Below are 21,849 nucleotides of genomic sequence, written 5' to 3' on the forward strand. Positions count from 1 at the left end.
AACAAAATGGATCCAGATATGTTATGAAATTGCAAACAACAAAAGAGAAAAATATTCAGAAAAATTCACACTAATGACTACAACTAGTTTGAATCATTTGTAAGCTCCCAAACACATGAACAGAATCATAACAGGTGTAAGAATGGAAAGAAGCAAATACAGAGAACAAATGAGCTATTAATTAAGCAGCTAAATGCATTTATATTCATAAATATGTAAGAAAACGAAGAAGCTTATGATAACTAACTACTCTGATAAACAATTCTAGAGAAAAAGAAGCAGGTCTTTTCATTATACAGTATTGCTTTATTCCTCTGCCTTTTTTGTAAATACTGAGAACATTTCTCAAAAATAGAAAATAATCAGGGAGAAAGAAAATCATTATTCTGTGTAATCTCTCATAAATGGCTGAAAGGCCAGATGCTTAACTTTGTGTACATAGGTAAAGGAGAACATGAAGATTGTGAACAAACCTAGAGGCTGATTCTTGGAGACCAGAGAGACAAATGACGGGACCCAACATTATGTGCTAAAATCTTGGCACAGAAATGAATAAACTCAAAAGAGTTGGCAGCAACATCTGTGTGACCTTTACACTGTGACCATTCTCCTTTCGGATAAAGTTCAAGATGAAGAAAACCAGCAAAAGTGCACCGGGGCCACCCAAAGAACCAGATTCCTAACTGTAGGGTGTAGAGTCTCTTTTCTGCATTGTAGACACTCCCCCAGCCTACATAAGCCCATTCCAGTGCAGGAAGCGCTAAAGACTGCACAGAGTCACTATGGGCACTATTACTTACACTTGACTTTTGGCTTGAACTAGCTGGGTTGCATTTTAAGTGCATTTTATTGAGAGAGCATTTGTACTAGAGAGTGCCCACCAAAAACAAACAACAACAACAACAAAACAAAACAAAACAAAACAAAACAGTATGTGCTTGCAAAGACATCCCTGTCTCATTGGGTTTGGAATACCCTCGGGGCGCCTCACTGTCTTTGACTACTGCATAGAAGTAGCTTAGAAATCTGAACTTGTGATTTGGCCCCTAATCACTCACTGCTCCTCACTCAAATCCAACCTCTGCAGCATTTTCAGATTCATGTTCCTAAAACTGTCTATCCAACATCACCTCTGACTCAAAATTGTCAATGGCTTCCAACAGCATTTCCCAAGATAGCCTCTACAAACAGCCCCCGCAATATGTTCCATTAAGAATAAATTCAGTGGCTGGGCATGGTGGCTCACACCTGAAATCCCAGCACGTTGGGAGGCTGAGATGGGCAGATTGTTTGAGCCCAGCAGAGTTTGAGACCAACCTGTACAACATGGAGAAACCCCGTCTCTACAAAAAAAATACAAAAATTAGCCAGGCATTATGGTGTATGCCTATAGTCCCAGCTACTAGGGAGGCTGAGGTGGGAGGAATACTTGAGACTGGGGAGGTTGAGGCTGCAGTGAGCCAAGATTGTGCCACTGCATTTTAGCCTTGGCGACAGAGCAAGATCCTGTCTCAATTAAAAAAAAAAAAAGAAGAAGAAGAAGGAGAAGAAGGACAAGGAGAAGACGACCGCCAAAAATAATAGATTCAGTGATCAAAACTATTTTCAGAAACTCTTAGAGATTAACAATATGGATTCACATAAGAAAGTATCTGATAACTTCTGTAGCAGAGAAACTTTTTTTTAACTTTCTCCCAGCTTTTCTTACTTTTTCAACCATGGGGACTTCTTTTGACTAACAATTCTACAATATCCAATAGAACTAGCCTTCCAGAACGATGGGTCTTGGGAAGTGCTGGCCCAAAGTGTGAAGTTCAAATTCCTTAGCATGCATGTGATGACCCATATTAATGGGTCTCTGCTACTGCTCCACCTCCACCTCCCACCCTCTCTTCCACGTGCTCAGGTCCCTGCCTGAGCTCAAGTCCTCTGCTGGCTAGAGTGCTCTCCATCCTCATGTTTAAGTCCCACTGGGGTCAGCTCATACTCTCCTTCCCCCAGCAGGCCTATCCCAACCACACCAGCCTCATCCATCACTTCATCTTCCAATCTCCTGTTCCACTGATTTCCTTCTTCTATTTCCCAGCTCCACATTAAGAGTTCTGGGGGGGATCTTATAGGTTTTGTGTCCTTTTTCTTCACCTAAATTTTAAGTTCCTTGAAGGCATTTGCCTTTTATAAATAATTTTATAACTAACTTAGAACTAATTACATTTTATAACTAATTACTATGAATTCACGAAACCTAAGATCTTGTAAGCATTTTAAATAAATGGTATGTTTTAATGAAAATAAGATGAGTTTCTCCAACTATGTCAGTGTAGCAAGAGGAAGAGGGAGATCATGTCAAAACAGAATAAAATTCTCAGAGTAACGTAATTTAGCAGAGTGACTGAGGGATGTCTGCGAAGCAACATCAGGATTCCAAAATTCTACAAAATCATCACCAGTGCCAAAATGTTGAACAAGAAACCACAAAGTTGTGGTGTGCATCAAGCCCTAAAATTGTCCAATGAAAAAAGAGGATATATTCCCTAATCTGATCTAAAGTAGACACAATGATTCACAGGAAGAGAAGAAAAAGGTTTTTGGGGTCTGTTAAGTGCCAAATCAGATAATTTGCTAATTTCTAATACAGTGAATTCCCAAATTTCCTTCCTTTCTATGTGCCTTCTATTCAACACATATTTATTAAACACTTACTAGGCATCAGGCACTGAGAAAAATAGGCCACTGGAAATGTCCTGGGGAAAACTGGGATAAAGTATGAGGTACAGAGACACAAAGGTTTCTTCTGTCGGAAAGTCCTAGAAAATGAGAGAGCAATTTTTCTAAAGTATATTAACGCAATGAGGATGAGGCAGCCTAAAATAAGTAAGTCTCATCTAAAAGCTGTCAAAAGCCATAAGCGGGCAGATCCATGCAATGTCAACTTTATGTGTTTCTTTTATCTCTTTCCAGAACCAATGACTTCCTGTTGCCAAATGCAGTATTAGAATAAGGAACACCAGTGGCCATCACTCTTCTAGGTTCAACACATTGTCTGATACATGGTAGGCACCTAATAACCATCTGTTGAGTAAACTAATAAATGAACAGATGCATGAAAAACGACAGAAAAGGAGGCCTTCCACCTCTGCACAGAAATGCAGTGTTTAGTTGGGACTTGTTGGGTGCTGTAATTCCTTTACACTGGAACACAGTGAAGGGTGGGTTATACAGATCAATCAATGTCTTCTTAATTCACATCTCCCTTAAAAACATTCTTATTAAAGATCAAATTTCATAGGCGGAACAAAATATTTAGATAGTCCTATAAGATTCTTCTCCTACGTCACAGTAATGCAGGCAAATATAGGACTTCTACAATAAATGTACCATGCCAGAATTTTGAATAAATAGTCCATTTCATACCATCTCAATAGGAAAAAAAAAAATGGTGGAGCAAGGGACAGCTGAATTTGGACACCTGTCCCTCGGGAGGAGGTAAAAAGAACTGCACTGCAATATTAGTATTTTAACAAGTTTAGGTTTCACAAAAGTGACTAACAGGAAAAACAAAAGAAGAACAGTCTTAGAGAAAGCAAGCTGACACAAATTTGCATCAGGTGAACTGTGTGTTATATATCGAATCTGACCATAATGCCAACAGGTTGAATTAATTCATCTTATTCTACTTATAATGCCACACTTAACGTTTGGCACATGTGTGCCTATGTGTGAAACTTGATACAAATTAAATTAGAAAAAATGTTGGTAGTTTAAATCTCATTAATAGAAAAAAAATAAATCAGAAAACTGATTGATGATAATGTCATCTTTAGACCAGGAAGAACCTTACAAGGAAGGTGAGGAGGATCTTTTCTCCGGAGGTATTTACAGTGAAAACGAGCAAAGAACTGAGAAATGGAAAAGAATAAATTCCTTGCTGATTTAAAAAGCCCAATATTTTCTCTCTCATTTCTATAATGCTGTGAACAGGGTGTAGGGGATCAAGAGATTGTTGAACCCAAATACAACCCTATATATTGTAGTTATTACAGAAATCACCTTCAAGCTTTCCAAACGATTCAAAGCACCAGCAAAAACCACCTGAGATACGCTTATCTCATAGGATAACTCTCTCCTTTGCAACTCACAGTGTTTTATTTAATAACACCGCTATGACACTTGTTTACCTTATTATATAATATCTCTACATAATGCAGAAAATATCTATTTCACAGATATCAATACTGCTGCCTTTGAAAAGGTCCAAAGATACAGTATGTTTCTGACACAGCCCAGGACTTAATAAATGGCAGATGTACTTATTATGGTGATGTTCCTTACTATGATGCTATTATTATTTCTTATCTTACAAACCCATCTTCCAGCTGAGAATAAGACTATGTTTTTCATCTTTGCATCCCTTGCAGCCCAAGCACAGTGACTTTTACAAGCATTTGATGAATTTAATGTTAACTGAAAGGTCGAAGCTTATCTTTAAACTAAACTAGTTTATCTCATGAACTGACCTGTTTGTATCTCAAGGAAAGAATAGGTATCATCTCCCATCACACTGGTGGAGGACAACACTCCCTCTGAAAGTAGCTGCAGTCATATTTAATAACACAGAGACTTCAGTTAGCTCTGAACTAAAATGCTGTAATATTTAGGAATGAAAAAAAATACCCAGGAATGCCAATGTAATTGCTTTAGGTTATAAATTCCCTATTAATGGTTGTTCTCTGTCGGGCAGGGAGGAGGTTGAGAGACGAGGTTCATGTGAAATAGCCAGTCTCATCCAATCCAAAGTGATATGAAAGTTATATTAAAAGACCATAGCTGCTAATATCTGTTGGCTTTCTTGTGGGTGGGCCACTGTCTCATGCCCTAATATGTGTTAGATTTTAATCTTAACATCTCACAAATGCACGTACTTTTTATTTTTATAGATGATGAAACAGGTTAGAGAGATTCATAACCTGGCCCCAAATCACATTAATAATAAATAAGAGAATCAGGCTTTGAGTTCAGATCTACACAGTCCCAAGTTTGACTCCTACCTAACATGTGTTCTTAGCAACACTCTTGAGTTCGCAAATCTCCAGCTATTTAGAGGCCATAGTTTTACCTCTAGGAGCAAGTGCTATGACTTATGTTCAAGACCTTTCAATACAACACAAAATGATTAGCTTCTCTCCCTTTCTCTAAGCCCTTCCCACCTGCTACAGTACCTGGAAATCTAGGTACCGGCACGCTTCTTAAAGCACTTTGTAGGCTGTGTTCGTGTCTGAGATGAGTAACAAGTTCAGAGAGCCTGTTTATTTATGCCACCTACTCTCTGACAGAAAGGACCATGTGAAAACAGTGTTTATTAGGAGAAAGAGGATGGAAGGGCGTAATCTCCAGGAAGCAATCCCAGTCAGGGCCAACAGCCTTCAGCAGCAATACTGCACTACTGCCCTGCAGCAAGAAAGTCTCAACCACCCACATTCTTATTCATCTACAGAAACCCAAAAGGACAAAACTATCGAATGTTTTAAAGGAACAAGGTATCAGCTAAGTAAGAAATGGCACAGTTCCACATAAAAAGCAGGAAGGCTTGTTCTCCAAAAATGCCCCTTGGCAAATATTTACGGGGTGACAGCACAAATAATAGGGCCTTGATTAGGGGGTTACAATGAAGACGGACACCCCTGAGCCCGGATGATGTTAGCCATCAGCACAGTGCTCTTCACTTTCCCTGCTCCAGTCTCTCATGGTTTATAAAAATATTTGAGGAGTATGCCTAAGGTTGGAATCAGCCTCACCTCTCTCTCAACTTCATCTGAAAACCTGAAGCTGCTGAAGTCCCCTGCCAGAAGAGGGCTCACCCGCCCCACTATGCCCAATCTAACTTCCCAAATAGATCTATATTGTTCGCATTATGTGCTTTTCATTGACATATAATCAACCTAGAGATTTAGGTTAGCTCTGAACTAAAATGCTGTAATATTTAGGAATGAAAATAATACCCAGGAATGCCAAATACAGAGTCACAGGCTTGAGTAAACAAACTCTCTAGGGAAAAAAAACTCTACATGTCTAAAACTTGCCACCAACCTTCACGGTACTAAACAATATAAAGCTCCTTTGGGCTTCCTGAACCTTCCTCATAACAGACCTTGCCCTAGGATTACCTTCTTGGCTTATCTGTTATCTAGTCATACCCAAAGCCAGCCCCCAGCCATAATAATCTCCCTACCATATACCATCCTGCTTGTAAAACTTCTTTGAATAAAACTTTTCAAAATGATAACACAAGATCAGCATGATATCTGAAATGCAAACAAAAATGTATGACTATCAGCTAGCATTATAAAAACCATTTTTGGAGGAAAGTCATGAATGATATTCACAACTACAAGTCAGAAGGGCTGCCCTCCGTGTTTCAAGGAGCAGAGAAAATAAATCTACAGGAAGGCCTTCTGTATATCCTCCCTAAAAATGATTTTTAAAAAGAGAAACTGCCATTTATCCACGTGAGATATGACTGGTTTTCAAAGTAATGGGTAAAAATGACCAAAACCTTGATTGTCTTCATTATGGCTCACATAAGGCACACAAACTCTTTTTTTTTTATATTCTAAGTACAGAAAATTGCTTCATTTCTCGAGTAAATATATGCTAGAAACTTGCGGATATCTCAAGAATGCTTTGTAGCTAAAGAAAGTAACATCATTGCCTACTCATTTTGCCTAATTTGCTAGTCTCCCAGCAACTTTGTGCTAACACTTTCATCCCATTTTAGATCCTAGGATAAGGCAATAGTCCAGATCGCTGGAAAGACTCAACCTCCAGCAGTTCACCAGGCCACTGAAGCCCCAGGATGGAGTTCCTCTCCAGGACACCCTCCTGGTAATATACATGTTACGTGCATTTCACTTATCTTCTCCAAGTTACATTCCAGTAACTAAGCTTCAGAAGCTTCTTATGAATTGTTTATGTTGTGTTTTAAAGCTCCATCAGCTGTTGGGATGATTTGCAATATTTTTCTTTTTGGTTAAGCAGGATTGGTGAGCATTACTGGGCCTTTTGGTGGAATCCTTGCTATTTAAAATTCCTGCTGCTGGGATTAAAGGAGATAATGTCTTTGAAAGCTTTTTGTAAACTGTAAAGTCCTAATCAAATGTAGTGTGCTGTTATAACATTAACCATCATAGCAATAACCATAAACCAGCTGTAACGGGGGCTTTAAAATGCTGAAACCCATTTGGGTCTTGTCTTTGCTCCATTCCCACCCCCAGGGCCTACAATGGTACCCAACATATGGGAGTCTCTCAAGGAAGTTTTGTTTGGAGGAATAAATCAGTGACTCAGAAACATCACATGGTTTTCCAAAGTAATGTCCATGGGCAAAAAGAAGCTAAGTATGACAATTTAAATAATGAACATACTCTGCCAAAAATACTGGGAAGAAATGCTATAGAACAAAGTTCTTCGAAAGAGAATTAATTTGATAATGAAATCTGGTCCTTTATAGTCAGACTGGGAAGGAGAAGGAGTACAGACAGGTGCAGAAATTTATTAGTCCAGAAAACGTTAGTCCAGGATGGTTTAGAGAAGGAGGCTGCCATCCCAGAAAAAAGAAGGGAGGCTACAGTTTGAGAGGGAGTACCAAACAAAAAAAACAAAACAAAAAACCCCACAAAATTGGCAAAAGCTACTCCTGCAAAGAACATTATAAACGCAGGCTTTTTATCTGCACTGTGTCTTTAAAGTGGTGGAAATGACCAATTCTATGTCTTAGGAGGGAGGTGGCATGAAGCCAGGAAATGACTGAGGAAGGGATACTGATATGAAATGATTTATTTCCGGAAAACGCTCTTGTAAGCGTTTGCAGGAATAGTTCTGGTTACTAGAGGTGTAGTCTATTTTAGGCACCTATGCATAGGGAGGAGTGAACGAGTGAACAAGTTGGTGGGGATGAAAATAAAAAGGGAAGTGGTAGCTGCCAGGAACAGGGGCCTCATTCATCAGACTCAGAAGCCTCAAGGATGAGAAGAGAAATTCCGGGGTGGCCGGTTACTCAGCAAGAAAACGAACACTGGCTTGCTGGCTCAGCACTTAACCTGAGATGAGGATATCCTAACAGCCCTTTTTCTCTAAGGGGTAGGGTAGGACGGGGTGAGGCCAAAACGAGAGGGGGAGGAAGGCCTGCCACCCAGGAGGTCCGCAGGACTCAGCAGCAGGGAGGATCTTGCACCAGCGCTCCGCTCGGTTCCAGAAAATATCCTATTTCTGACCATCAATCAGCGTTAAGCCAGTTTGGGGGCTGAGCTTTAGGCACAGGCAGTTGCCAGTAGCAACAGGGCACACGCTCCTGGTGAGCTGGGCGGGAGGTGGCAACAAGGGAGGGGCCGCCTGGGCAACTGGCCTGGAGCTGGGCAGACAAGGTCAGGGATCTCCCCCACACGCGCAAGGGAGGCAGTGCGGAGGGTGGGGGAGGGGGGATCGTGGCATTAGGTGGGGACAGGCGCGCCCTGCTGGGGCCGGGCCAGGGAGTGGCTCAGACCTCTGACCTCGCTGGGGAGCAGGGAGGGAGTTTTCCTAGTGGCACTGCTATGCCCCTGCCAAACCCAACGGCCTCCCAGCCCCTGGGAAGGCGCCACTCCGGTGGCCCCTAGGCACTGGAGTCAAAGCCAAGGGGCAGGAGAGGCGCTGGCCCTGTGCTTGGGAGGACCACAGAACTCAACAGCTGCTCCTCCCCTGCAGCCCCTTTACACCCCCACTCTTTAGGAGTCTCTGGAAGATGCCAACGTGGAAGTGTTTCCGCACGTGTGTGTGGTTTCATTTGTGCTTCCCACACAAAAGCGAGGCCCCACAGGTGGAGAGGAGGGCGTGTGTGCGTGCGTGTATAGCGGGGCTCGGGCTGCGCGGGAGCTGGGCGGGTATGCGCACACACGGACTGACTCCCACAAGCTGTCCCGCTTCAGGTGTCCTGGCTCGGGCTTTCAGGGAAGGGAGAGCCCCTAACCTCCTGCCACCTCCCAAAACTTCTCCCCCTGCCGTTGGGCTATGGTAAAGGGGAAAGGATGCAGGATCTTTAGGGAGGTATATAGTTAGAGGGCAGAGAGGGGCCAAGGAGACCCAGGCGGGAGGCGCGGAAGCATACAGTCTGCGGGGAAAAAGGGCGGAAAGGGGTAGTTGGAGCCACGCGCTGAAGGGCTGGGGTCAGGGTGGCGGCGCGCCGCGGACGCGCCTGGGCGGGGAGTGGGCTGGCGTCTCCTTACCTGGCCTTCGGTGGAGCATGCTGCTGCGGGCTGGGGGCGGGGTGGGCGCTGCGCCCCCAGGGGTTGACCCTGCAGCGCCTTCACTTCGGGGGCAGCAAGGCGCCCGCTGCAGAGCCGGGAGTTGCCAAACTTGCCATGTCCAGAGCGCGGAGGTAGCCGGGGCCACGCGCGCACCGCAGCCCGGGCACCTCGCGCTCCTCCGCTTTGTTGTGTTCCGCCGCCAGTCCCCCTGCGCCTGCCTCCCAGTGTCCCCGAGCCCTCTCCTGCCGCGGGACGTTTTCCTGGCGCTCAGGGAGGCCCCTTGGGTGGGCAGTGCCACTTTCCTCCTGGAGGCGCGCGTTAAAGAGCTGCCCGGGAGCACCCGGCAGGCGGCTCGGCTTGCGCTCTGATGAAGAGGCAGGGGCCCATCGATTCCCACCCCCTACCCACTCCCCCTCCCCTCCCCTCCGCCGGGCCCCCCCATCAGAAGCTGCTTAGGATCGGCGCTGTCAAATCCAGCCCATCTGCTGCAATCATAATCAGTCTCAACCGAACGGTTCTGACAAATCTCCGCCTGGAGCTGGAGTTGGAGAAGCTGGAGAGTGAGGGGCGGGGAAGGGAGGTGGGGGTGAGGGGACGATGGGGACCGGGCGCCCTGAGAGGGGGCCTGGAGACTTCTATTGTCTGCCCCTAACGGAGGAACTGAAAAGGGAAGCAGGGATCCAGAAGGGGAAATAGTGCTTTCATTTCCTAGTAAGAAAAAGAAAATCTATTCCCGCAGGTTCCTGGTTCCCTTCACGCCCCCACCCCCAACCTCAGCTCTGTCTGGGTGGAACGAATTTCTGCTAATGAACTAAACAAACAGGTCCCTTAATCTTATCATGGAGCTGACCCAGAGACTGGCACAGATATCCAAAGTATCATAATTGGCAGGTAAGAGCTGGAACTAACAGCCATTTGTCTGGAGTCAGAAGTTGGTTCCCAAGTGCATTTGGGAATAAAGCTCTTGGGGGGAGAACTGCCGTATAGTGTAATTGGCCAGGAAGCTTGGCCCTTGGCCTCCTGTTGGCATTTCCAGAGATAAAAGGAAATCTGCTTTGGGCAAGAAAACGCTAAACTCCGCTTAGTCCCATTTTAAATTTAAAAGATTCGCATAATTTTTTTCATTTTCTCATGAAAATGCTATTTTTCAACAAATGCTATTTTATTAGAAAATAATGACTTCTAAAATTGAAAATTTTCCAAGCAGAAATTGCTTCGTCTGTAGATGAAATGAGATGCTCCTCTCAGTAATGTACTTTGAACCATTCCAAAAATTCCACTTTAATACAATCACATATATTTGTACTGGTGATAGATTCACAAGGATTATCTCAAAAAATGTTTTAAAGTATAATATAAATGGCAGTAGTCCTAGAGACATATAAACAAGTCTTAAAGCATGGAAGAACACAACCAATGAGATTATGCCTGGTTTTATACATTCTTCTAAAGTGCTGGGAAGTGTCCAATTACCTTGAATGACAGTATTTGTTCGGGAAATAATTTGTAGGATAAACAAATCACCAGTGGAAAAGTTGAAGAAAATTTTAAGCCATTTATTCAGATAGGTATAAGAGTTAAGCAAAAATAAATATAATTTACTGTGAAAATTGAATAAAATTCTAAATTAGGGCCCAAATCATTCTTTTGCTTTATGCTGTACTTGAGAAATGTGTGCAAGCCGCATTAAGCACTCACTTATCTAAGCAGAGACTATGTTTTCCACTTATTTTATAGCCCAGTGGTGCTCACAACAGCACTAGGCAACTATGGACACTCTATGAATACTGATAGTTTGAAATTTTGATTTACAGGTCAGAATTAAAACTACATCATGGTGACTTTATAGCTGAGGCAAAGTTGAGCTCAAGTGTTACTTTCCCAGTAAGTAAATCATGTAAGTCAAGGACAACTACTGGTCAGATTTTACAATATTTTTATGAATATTTAAAAGTTTGGAGTTTTTCATTGATAATTTGTTTAATGTGTTTCTCAGTATTAAATACACATTTTGCTAAAATTAACATGATGCCAAGAAATGAATATTTCAAAAAGGGTCCTCTCTTCTAGAATGAAGTATCATGCTGGTGACTAATTTAACTAACATTGTCCAGGAAATTGCTATTGTCCAGGAAGAAAAGAGCTGAGCTGAGTGTCGGCCACTGGGCTTCTGGCACCATCCTGCACAAGAAATTGATAAGTTCTGCTGTGTTATTTCCTAGCTTGGTGGTCTCAGTTGCATCCCAGCTAACTTAAAACTGACAGGCCCACCTCCAATTTATTAATTCCTTGGTCTTCAGAATATATCATCTCATGTTTACTCAATTATTTATTGAACAATCACTACGTGTCAGTGTTGGAATATATGAATGAAAAATCAAATAAAATTTTTTTTATTTTGTGGAGCTTACATTCTGGAGAAGAAGACAGAAGTTAGAAAATACTACATAAGTAAATTATAATGTCTATTAGAAGGTAATCAGTGCAACAGAGAAAAATAAAGCAGAGTGGGCTGGGTGGTGCACAAGCTTAAATACAAGGGTGCTCAGTAAAAATATCACTGAGAATGCTCACCCTGAATAAATGATTAAAGGAGTTGAGGGAGCAGGCAAGCCATGCAAATATCTGGGAAGATGGTCCCAGGAAGTGGAAAAGCAGGTGTAAGTGGCCCTTAAATATGATTGCACCTGGCAAGGTCTAGGAACATTAATGAAGCCTTGGGAATGGGACACAGTGAAGGGAGAGGGTTAATGAGGGTAGGCTTAGAAGACAGATCATTGGGTGGGGCCAATTAAAGGATCTGGGATTTTACTCCAAATGACAGCAGAGGACACAAGACACAGAGGGAGTGACATGATCTTCTGACTTTTTAATGGATCACTCTGGCTGCCATGTTGAAAATTATAGAAGCAGAGGAGGAAGCAGGGAGATCTGTTATTAGGCTATTGCAAGAATCTAGGTAAGAGATGATGGCTTGGACAGGGTGATAGCAAGAAAGATAATGAGAATTCGTGGCGATTTTGAATTACTTTGAATTTAGAGCCAACAATGAGTGGCTTGAAAGAAAAGAGGGAGTAAAGATTAACTCCAAGCATTTGATCCTAGCAACCAGAAGGATGAAGTTGCTATTAATTGAAATGAGAGAGAGTATGGGTGGAGCAAACTTTGGTGGAAGAATCAAGTTCAGGCTTAAATGGCTTAAGACTGGAATGCCTATTAAGTTAAATTTTAAAAATAATTTATTTAAAGCTCTTAGAATAGTTCCTGGCTTTTCGTAAGTGCCATACAAATATTTGTGGTGGTGGTTATTATCGTTATTAATGTTTGCCAACCAAAATGAGATGTTGAATAGACAATTGTACCATGATTGTGGTGGTAGTTGCAAAACTATATTTTGTTATAATCCAATTGTACACTCAAAAATTGGTGAATTTTATTGTACGTAAACAAAACCTTAAAAAACTTTAAAAAAAACAAAGAACTCAGTCTAATATTTTAATAGGAGAGTATGGAACTTTCCCATCTGAGAATAAGCAGCTTCAGAAGTGTCACCATTTTGTATACCCATTGAAATAACTGACCGAAATAAAGATCACCAATAGATACTAAAGCCATTAAGTAAACGTTTCATGGAAAATATTGAGGTAGGTGAATAGGATCTGGAGGCAGGGAACCTAAGGCCAATTCACACTGACTTCCTAAAGCTAAATCAAAAGGAAAACCCTGTTTCCACACCTAAGTAACAAAAGTACTGGAGGCTGCTCCCTTTGCAAACCACCCCCTCCTTTCTGCATGGCAGATGGAAAATTGAAAGTATCTTTGATTGGTTGCTTTCCACAACCAATCAGACGCTTGCATAGGGTGTAACCTTTGTAACTTCACTTCAGCCTGATTGGCTGCTTCCCTCTGACTGACTGCCGGCCGCTACTTCATTTACATGGGATGTACACCAAGTAACCAATGGGAAAACTCTAGAGGGCATTTAAACCCCAGAAAATTCTGTACTGGGGTTCTTGGATCCTATTCTTGGACCCACTCCCACCCTGTGGAGTGTACTTGTGGTTTTAATAAATATCTGTTTTTGTTGCTTCATTCTTTTTTCTTTTTTTTTTTTTTTTTTTTTTTGAGACGGAGTCTCGCTCTGTCACCCAGGCTGGAGTGCAGTGGCATGATCTCGGCTCACTGCAAGCTCCGCCTCCCGGGTTCACCTCATTCTCCTGCCTCAGCCTCTCGAGTAGCTGGAACTATAGGTGCCCCTCCACCACGCCCAGCTAACGTGGGGAGGGAGAGAGAGAGAGAGAGAGAGAGAGAGAGAGAGAGAGAGAGAGAGAGAGAGAGAGAGAGAGTGTGTGTGTGTGTGTGTGTGTGTGTGTGTGTGTGTGTAGTAGAGACGGGGTTTCACCGTTTTAGCCAAGGATGGTCTCGATCTCCTGACCTCATGATCCACCCGCCTCGGCCTCTCAAAGTGCTAGGATTATAGGCGTGAGCCACCGTGCCCGGCCTTGTTGCTTCATTCATTCCTTGCTTTGTGTGTTTTATCGAGTTCTTTGTTCAGGAAACCAAGAACCTGGACACCCTTCACCAGTAACAATAGAATATTCCAACTACAAATACTGCCTCCAGACTTTTTGTTAACTGCGAAGGGGGAAAACTGTATTAGACAAGGGAGAAATCACCTGACATGTTTCTTCTTATGTGATGCTGTATGAAAAGTTTTTTGCAATATATTTTTGCAAAAAAAAAAAATGTGTAATCTGAGTCTAAGCAAGGCCTTTGCTATAATTCCCACCTTACAGGAAATAAAGATGATAGAGGAACAGATAAATTACATCACAAAGAAACCATGAGGCATAGCAGAATATGGAACTTGCTAGAGGTCTTCAAAAAATCAATGTTCATAGAGAAGAAAAAAAGTAGAGGGACTATCATAGATTAAAAGAGATATGACAAATGCAACTAAGGGGATTGGACATCAGTGCAAAATAAGCAGCTATCAAAGACATTTGGGAAACGATTAGAGAAATTCAAATGAGACTGGTATTAGTTGATATAATGGAATTTTCATTAATTTTTCTGGGGTGTAAAAGTGATACTGTGGTTATAAAGAAAGTAGTCCTTATTTTTAAAAGACACATACTAAAATATTTGGGGTTGAAGTATCATGGTATCTACCACTCACTTTGGAAAAATATATATGAAGTAAAGATATTAATATTTGTTGATGCTAAGTTGTGCGCAGATGAATGTTTTATTATTCTGGTCTTTTAATTTTTCTATGTATTTGAAATTTTTCTTAATAAAAATTGAACAAAATATACCTATAAAAATCCATGCATCAAAAAGTAATTATAAGAAAATTAGTAACATTTAGAACTTGATGTCTCAAGAATATCCAAATTATAAGATGGAAAGGAGTATGTAGAAGGAGGTTAATAATTTTAGTGGACATTCTAGAAATGAAGAAAAATGGAAATAAATGTTCAAAGTACCCAACCAAAACAGAACAAAAAAAAATAGAATAAAATAAATGAAATCAAAGTCTAATAAAAGAGAACACAAATCAATACAGGATCAATAAAACCAAGTCTGGTTATATGAATGAAAAACAGTGGAGACATAAATCAATAAGCTTAGGGATAAAAAAGACTATATAACTAAGGGTAAAATAGATTTTGAAAATAGGACTACTTTACTTTGAGCAATTTTATCTGTTTTCAAATTTATTGACATAAAATGATCAATGTCCTAAAATAAACTTTTAATAAAATTCAATAATCCATGGAATCTTGAACAATCAAACAGATTGAGTCAGTAGTTGAAAAAAAATTACTGCTGCATAAACACAGGTTCAAAATTTTAAATTTATTCCTTTAGATAAAATTTACTGAAGTTGAATTTGTTTTTAATATATGCACAGTTATGCAACCATCACCATCCCCTTAGAACAATTTCTTTACCCACAAAAAGTACCTATTAACATTCACTCCTCATTCTGCAGCCAGAGGCAACCAACAATCTGCTTTCTATCTCTGTAGAACTGCCTCTTCTAGACACTTAGTATAAATGGAATCATACGATATTTAGACCTTTCTCTGGCTTCTTTCACTTAGCATAATGTTTTCAAGTTTTCTCCATGTTGTAGCATGTATTGGTACTTCACTCCTTATTTCCAAATAATATTCCATTGTCTTCATGTACCACATTTTATTTATCCATTCATCAGCTAATGGGCATTTGGGTTGTTTCTGTTCTTTAGCTATAATAAATAATGCTTTTGTAAACATTCATGTACAAGTTTTTGTGTGGGCATATGTTTTCTTTTCTTCTAGGTATATACCTAAGCTGTGGAATTGCTGAGTCCTATAGTAACTCTGTTTAACATTTTGAGGAACTGCCAAGCTAGTTTCCAAAGCAGCTGCACCATTTTACATTCCCACCAGCAATGTCTGAGTGTTCTAATGTCTCCACAGCCTCTCCAACACTATTATCCTTTGTTTATAGCCATGCTAGAGGATGTAAAGTGATGTCTCATGAATTTTATTCACATTTTCCTGATGGCCAATGACATTCAGTATCTTTTCATGTGCTTATTGGTCATTTGTATGTGTCTTCTTTGGAGAAATTTCTTTTCAACTCCTTTGTCCATTTTCACATCGGGTTATTTGTCTTTTGATTGTTAAGTCATGGGTTCATTACCCAATCTTCACAAAACTTGAAAAAATACAGAAACTCTAATAACCCATATCTCACAGAGAGTTACAGGGAATTTTCTAAAAAGGGGGAGGAGGAGAAAGAAGGAAGAGTAGGAGGGGGAAAGGGGAAAACTAGGGGAAGGGAAGAGGAGGAAAGATTTTTATCAGGTTAGAAGGACTCTGATACCAAAAGTAAATATAGGCTGTATGGGAAAGGAAAATTACTGAGACTCTCAAAAATTCTTAATAAAACTTAATCCATCAGTGTAGAAAATTGTAACAGTAGCAATAATAATGGTTATAATTAAATGGTGTTGTTAAATAAGATTTATCCTGTAATGCAAATATGATTTGGCCCTAGAAAAATCTATTAATTTCCAAAAAAATAATCTTTGGGGGAAAATAAAAAAAATTAAAAAGATAATCATTTCAATAGATGCTGGAAAGTTTTAATAACATTCAACACTTATTTATGGTTTAAAAAAAAAATTAAAAAACATTTTACCTCCCCAGGAATAAAAGAGAATGCCCTTAACCTCATAAAGGTTGTCAACAACAACAACAACAAAAATCTATAACACGCCTTATATTAAATAGTTAAATTAAAAAACATTCCCTTTAAATTTTTCCTCTGGACAAGGATCTCTCCATCACCACTTCATTTTCTCTAAGGTCTTAGAGCAGTTATTATTTATCACCAATACTATCAGCATCTCCACAGAAAATTGAAGAGAACCCGAGGCAAATCAGATATAGTAAGAGAGCAGTATGTTTACTAGATAAAAGAACAATATACCAAAATGGATAGTGTTCCTAAGATATGCACCAAATTATCAGAAGTGTATACTCTTTAGGATATCCCAGTTAAGAATAGTAAAAACAAAAAAATTTAGAAGATACAAATAAACTTAAAGATGTGAAACACCTTTATAGAGAACAATTTGTTGAAGGGCTTAAAATAACTGAGTAAACAGTAAAACATATAAAAGTGATGGATTAGAAGACTCAATCTTGTGGCTTAATCTTTAAATGTGAAACATTATCAATCAAAATCTCAGCAGATTTATATACTCAATTTACCAGCTGGTCCTAAATTTATTTCAAAAAAGGAAAAGGCCCAAATTAGCCAAATATATTTAGTAAATGTGAAACCTCTAACATTCCAAAAAGGGTCAGGTACCTTACTACAAAACAATGTAATTCAACAGGTAAGAGATATGGATTAATTGGAAGAGAAAGAGAGCCTAGAAACAGACTCACATTTATGGACTCAGGGTGTATGAAAGAAATGGCATTATTAATTATCGGGGAAGGATTACTGTTAAAAAAAATAGCACCAAATTAACTTTCTATGTGATAATGGAAAAAAAAAATTAGAATCCTACCTCAGGCCATTTGCAAAACATAAACTCATATTAAAAACTAAATGTAAAAAGGAAATTTATAAGACTTTTTGAAGAATGCTTTGGAGGATACTTTTATATCAGACGGGGAAGTATAATGAAGTACTTTATTAAAATTTTAAACCTTTGTGAAAAAAAAATACCATAAACAAATTTAAAAATCAAGGCATAAACTAGAAGAACCATGAAAAATATGTATTAGAAACAGAATACATATCCTAAATTTGTAAAGAACCACAAACGAGTGGGAAAAAGTGGAAAAAAAGTGGGGGGAAGCATAGAAATAGGCAGTTCATAGAAGACAGTTAAGTGGCAATAAATATATTAAAACTGCTTAATAGCAGTATTGAGGAAATGCAAATTAAAACAACAATGAGGTAGCATTTCGTGCCTATCATAGTTCCAAATAATAATTCTTATTACACTATGTGTTGGTGAGGATGTGTAGAAAGACCTCTTCCACACTGCAGGTGGAACAATTTGGATCTATTTATTAAGTTGAAGGTGTTCACACTCTGTGACACAGGAACCCCATATCTATTTACTCAAGGAAAAAGCTCACACATACACACAAGCACACGTGGAACTCGCATGAAATCCATTACATTCAATCTCAAACTTCAGTATGTTCTGGAAAGTATAACTATTATAAATACCACCTGTTGATAACAATGCAATAAAACAAATTATTTAAAAATAAAAATGGAAAACTAACTTTTAAGCAACTCTTCAATGAAAGAGATTGCAAACAAAAATTTCTAAATTTCTTTTTTTTTTTTTTTTTTTTTGAGACGGAGTCTCGTTCTGCCGCCCAGGCTGGAGTGCAGTGGCCCGATCTCAGCTCACTGCAAGCTCCGCCTCCCAGATTCACGCCATTCTCCTGCCTCAGCCTCCCGAGTAGCTGGGACTACAGGCGCCCGTCACCGCGCCCGGCTAGTTTTTTGTATTTTTTAGTAGAGACAGGGTTTCACCGTGTTAGCCAGGATGGTCTCGATCTCCTGACCTCGTGATCCGCCCGTCTCGGCCTCCCAAAGTGCTGGGATTACAGGCTTGAGCCACCGCGCCCGGCAAAAATTTCTAAATTTCTGAAAAATGACAATGAAAACTACTACATGCATTTACAGCAGTGATCACAGAAAAATTGGCAGTCCTATGCACATGTATCCATAAAAATTTAAAAATGTAAATACAATTTCAGCTCAAAGGCACAAAAGGAAAAATAACCAAAAGAAAGGAATTAAGGGTAACAGTAAAATGTAGTAACAAATTAACGAATCAGAATCTAGTTGCCTTTCTTTTAAAAATAGACCATTACATAACTTAATCATGAAAAAAATGAGGGAGGTGAATCAATCACCAATAAACAGTTGACCCTTGAACAATACAGTATGAGCAGTGCAGATCTACTTATACACAGATTTTTTTTCAATAAAAGTTATATGGAGTATGCCTGTTACCCTTTCTACCTCCTCCACCTATTCCACTTCTATCACCCCTGAGAGAGTAAGGCCAACCTTTCCTCTTCTTTCTCCTCCTTCTCAGCCCACTTACTGTGAAGACGAAGAAGATGAAGGTCTTTATGATGATCCACTTCCACTTCATGAATATGAAACATATTTTCTCTTCCTTATGGTTTTCTTAATAGCACTTCCTTTTCTCTAGCTTACTTTCTTATAAGACTGCAGTATATAATACACATAACATACACAATATGTGTTAATAGACGGTTTATGTTATCAGTAAGGCTTCCAGTCAACAGGATATTAGGTTTTTGTAGGAGTCAACTGTTATTCAGGGATTTCTGACTATTCAGGGGTCAGCACCCCTAACTCCTATGCTGTTCAAGGGTCAGTTATACAAGACAGGAAATGACAAATGGGAAATAACTACAGAAACAAAACAAATGAAGAGGCAACTTTATAGACATCGTATACATACAAAAAAATTGAAAACATGGACAAAATTGAAACTTTCTTTGGAAAATATATTTACCAAAATTGGCTCTGTTAGAGATAGAAAGATTAATCGACTTCTCTAGTAAAAAAATAATTAATATACCACCCCACAAAAACATGTCTAGGCCAAAAACAAACTCCCAAAGTCAGACCACTCCAGTGCTCCACATTTACTCTAGGACATGGAAAATGAAGAAAAACTTTCTAATTATTGTTATAAAGCAACTATAACATTGATAATTTAACCTGCTAAAGTCAGTTTTTAAAAAATGAAATTACAGGACAATGTCACAATATATATCACTGCAAAAATGGTAAATAAATATCACCAAAACAATGTAACACTACATTTTAAAAAATCATGGCCAAGTGACATTTAATCCAGGAATGCAAGTTTGGCTCAATATTAATTAATCCATTAGTGTATGACACCCTGTTAATAAATCTAAAGGAAAAAAAATTACAAGATTCTCTACACAAGTGTTTAAATCATCTTTGAGATAATTGAAAATTTAACACTCTTCCTGATGAAGATAGGAATTGATGTGTATTTTCTTAACATCATAAAACGTATCACGCACACATATGCACAGTCCTAACATCACTATCTCACTTAATGGGGAACTACTTGAGACACTCAACTTGATCAGGAACAAGGCCATTATGTCCGCTGCCTCCACTTCTATTCAATATTTTACTGGAGTCAATGCAATTATACAAGATACATCAAATGGAAGCATAATAATCGGAAAAGAACAAGTAAAAACTGTATCTGTAGATGGCATGGTAGTATTCCTGGAAATGAAGCAAATTATGATAAAAAGTAACTCAATAAAATTTAGATTCAGTAAAAATTAACATATAGAAGTCAGCTGCTTTCAAAGATATTGATAGTAAACTGGTGGAGGATATACTGATAGAGAAAACCTCATTTACATTAGCAATAGAGATGAATAAATATGCAGGAAAAATCAGAAGTAGAAATGTATAAAACCTATCTGGGGAAACATTAAAACTCCTGTAAATCACAAAAGTAGATGTGAAGAAATAGAAGACATTGGCTGTTCTATAACAGAATGACTCAAGATTATAAAGCTGTCAGTTCTGTCTAAGTTACTTTATAAAATTAACACAATACCAATAAAAACAACAAGGTTCTTTGGGAGCTAGACTATTTAATCCTTAAGTTTATGTGAAGAAACTTCAAGGAAAAGGCAGGAAAACACTAAGAAAGAAAAGCCAGGAAGAGAAAATAAAGTATACGGTAAATTTACTATAAAGTTTCTAAAATGATAACAGTGTGGTGCAGGTGCATGTCTAGACAACCAGGGAGAAACAGGTTTGAAAATCGAGAAATAAATCCAATTACATATGGACATTCACCATCCAATAAAGGTGGCATCTCACATCACAAAGAAGAGACTTTATAAACAGTGCTGGGACAATTGGTCAGCCATTTGACCAAACATGACATCAAATGTATACCTCCCAAACCATACGTAAGCATAAACAAATAGATCCAGGATCTAAATGTAAACAATGAAACCATGCCATCCCAAGGAATAAAAAACCACAGATGAATTCCTTTATAAGCTGGATGAAAGGAATGGTTACCTGACAATGACTGAAACTCCAGATGCCATACGGGATTAATAAATTTGACTATGTAAAATTTTTAAACTAGTATGGTATATCAGCTTTCTATGGCTGCTGTAACAGATTATCACAAATGCAGTAACCTAAAACAACACGAAGTTACAATCCTACAGTTCTGTAGGTTAGAAGCCCCACAGGCCTCCCTGGTATCAACTGAAGATGTCAGGAGGACTGCATTGTTTTCTGGAGGCTCTAAGGGAGAACTCATTTCCTTGCCTCTTCCAGCTTCTAGAGGCTGCCTACACTCCATGGCTTATGGCCCCTTCCTCCATCTTCAAAAGCCAGGAACTTTACGTCTCTTGCCCTTTTCTGTAGTCATATCTCTCTCAGCCCACAACCAGGAATGGTTTTTAGCTTTCAAGGACCTGTGATTACACTGGACCCACCTGATTAATCCAGGATAATGTCTTCATCTCAGAGCTCTTAACATCTGCAAGTCCTTTTTGCCATGTAAAGTAACATTTAAAAAAACTCTAGGCATGCAGATATGTCTATTTTTGTGGGTCATTATTTTGCCTACCACACATAACAGGAAAAAAACTCAAAAAACAAACCAAAAATATTTTTAAAATAAACTGAAAGACTTCTGACAAAAATGGGAGAAAACATTTGTAATGATCACAAATAACAGGCTAATATCCATCCCTAAACTCCAAAAAAAAAAAAAAAAAAAAAAAAAAAAAAAAAAAACACCTCACAAAATAAGGGGGAAAGGCCAAAAACTTAATAGAAAAATTGGCTATTGGCTATAGTCATGGACAGACAATTCACAAAACAACATGAAAGTGGCCTTTAAACATAGGAAGAGGCAGTCAAGCTCACTCATAACTAGAGAAATAAGAATTACAACTATGCTGAGATACTA

The 21,849-nt window shown here is 39.2% G+C and overlaps 1 protein-coding gene and 1 long non-coding RNA gene across 10 annotated transcripts in view; one reads left to right on the forward strand and one right to left on the reverse strand.

The window, feature by feature from the left end:
• Positions 1-21,849, reverse strand: part of NCKAP5 (NCK associated protein 5) — a 978,205-nt gene that overhangs the window by 585,903 nt on the left and 370,453 nt on the right. For 2 of the 8 annotated variants that reach the window (XM_074008902.1, XM_005572983.4), the window contains exon 1: positions 9,258-9,415. The exons of the other annotated variants lie outside the window; for them this stretch is intronic. The gene's annotated coding sequence lies outside the window, so the exon portion shown is untranslated. Of the gene's footprint in view, positions 1-9,257; positions 9,416-21,849 lie in introns of those variants that run through there. 8 annotated transcript variants of the gene reach the window in all.
• Positions 7,987-13,370, forward strand: LOC102117850 (uncharacterized). 2 transcript variants are annotated; one of them, XR_001483867.4, is made up of 4 exons: positions 7,987-8,136; positions 10,018-10,169; positions 11,093-11,162; positions 11,349-13,370. It is a non-coding gene; the product is annotated as an uncharacterized lncRNA (long non-coding RNA). The 2 variants fall into 2 exon arrangements; XR_006691234.3 differs by lacking the exon at positions 7,987-8,136 and having other exon boundaries at positions 10,032-10,169; positions 11,093-11,175; positions 11,349-11,488.

Source organism: Macaca fascicularis, chromosome 12, assembly GCF_037993035.2.
Source record: "Macaca fascicularis isolate 582-1 chromosome 12, T2T-MFA8v1.1".
NCBI classification, from domain to species: domain Eukaryota; kingdom Metazoa; phylum Chordata; class Mammalia; order Primates; family Cercopithecidae; genus Macaca; species Macaca fascicularis.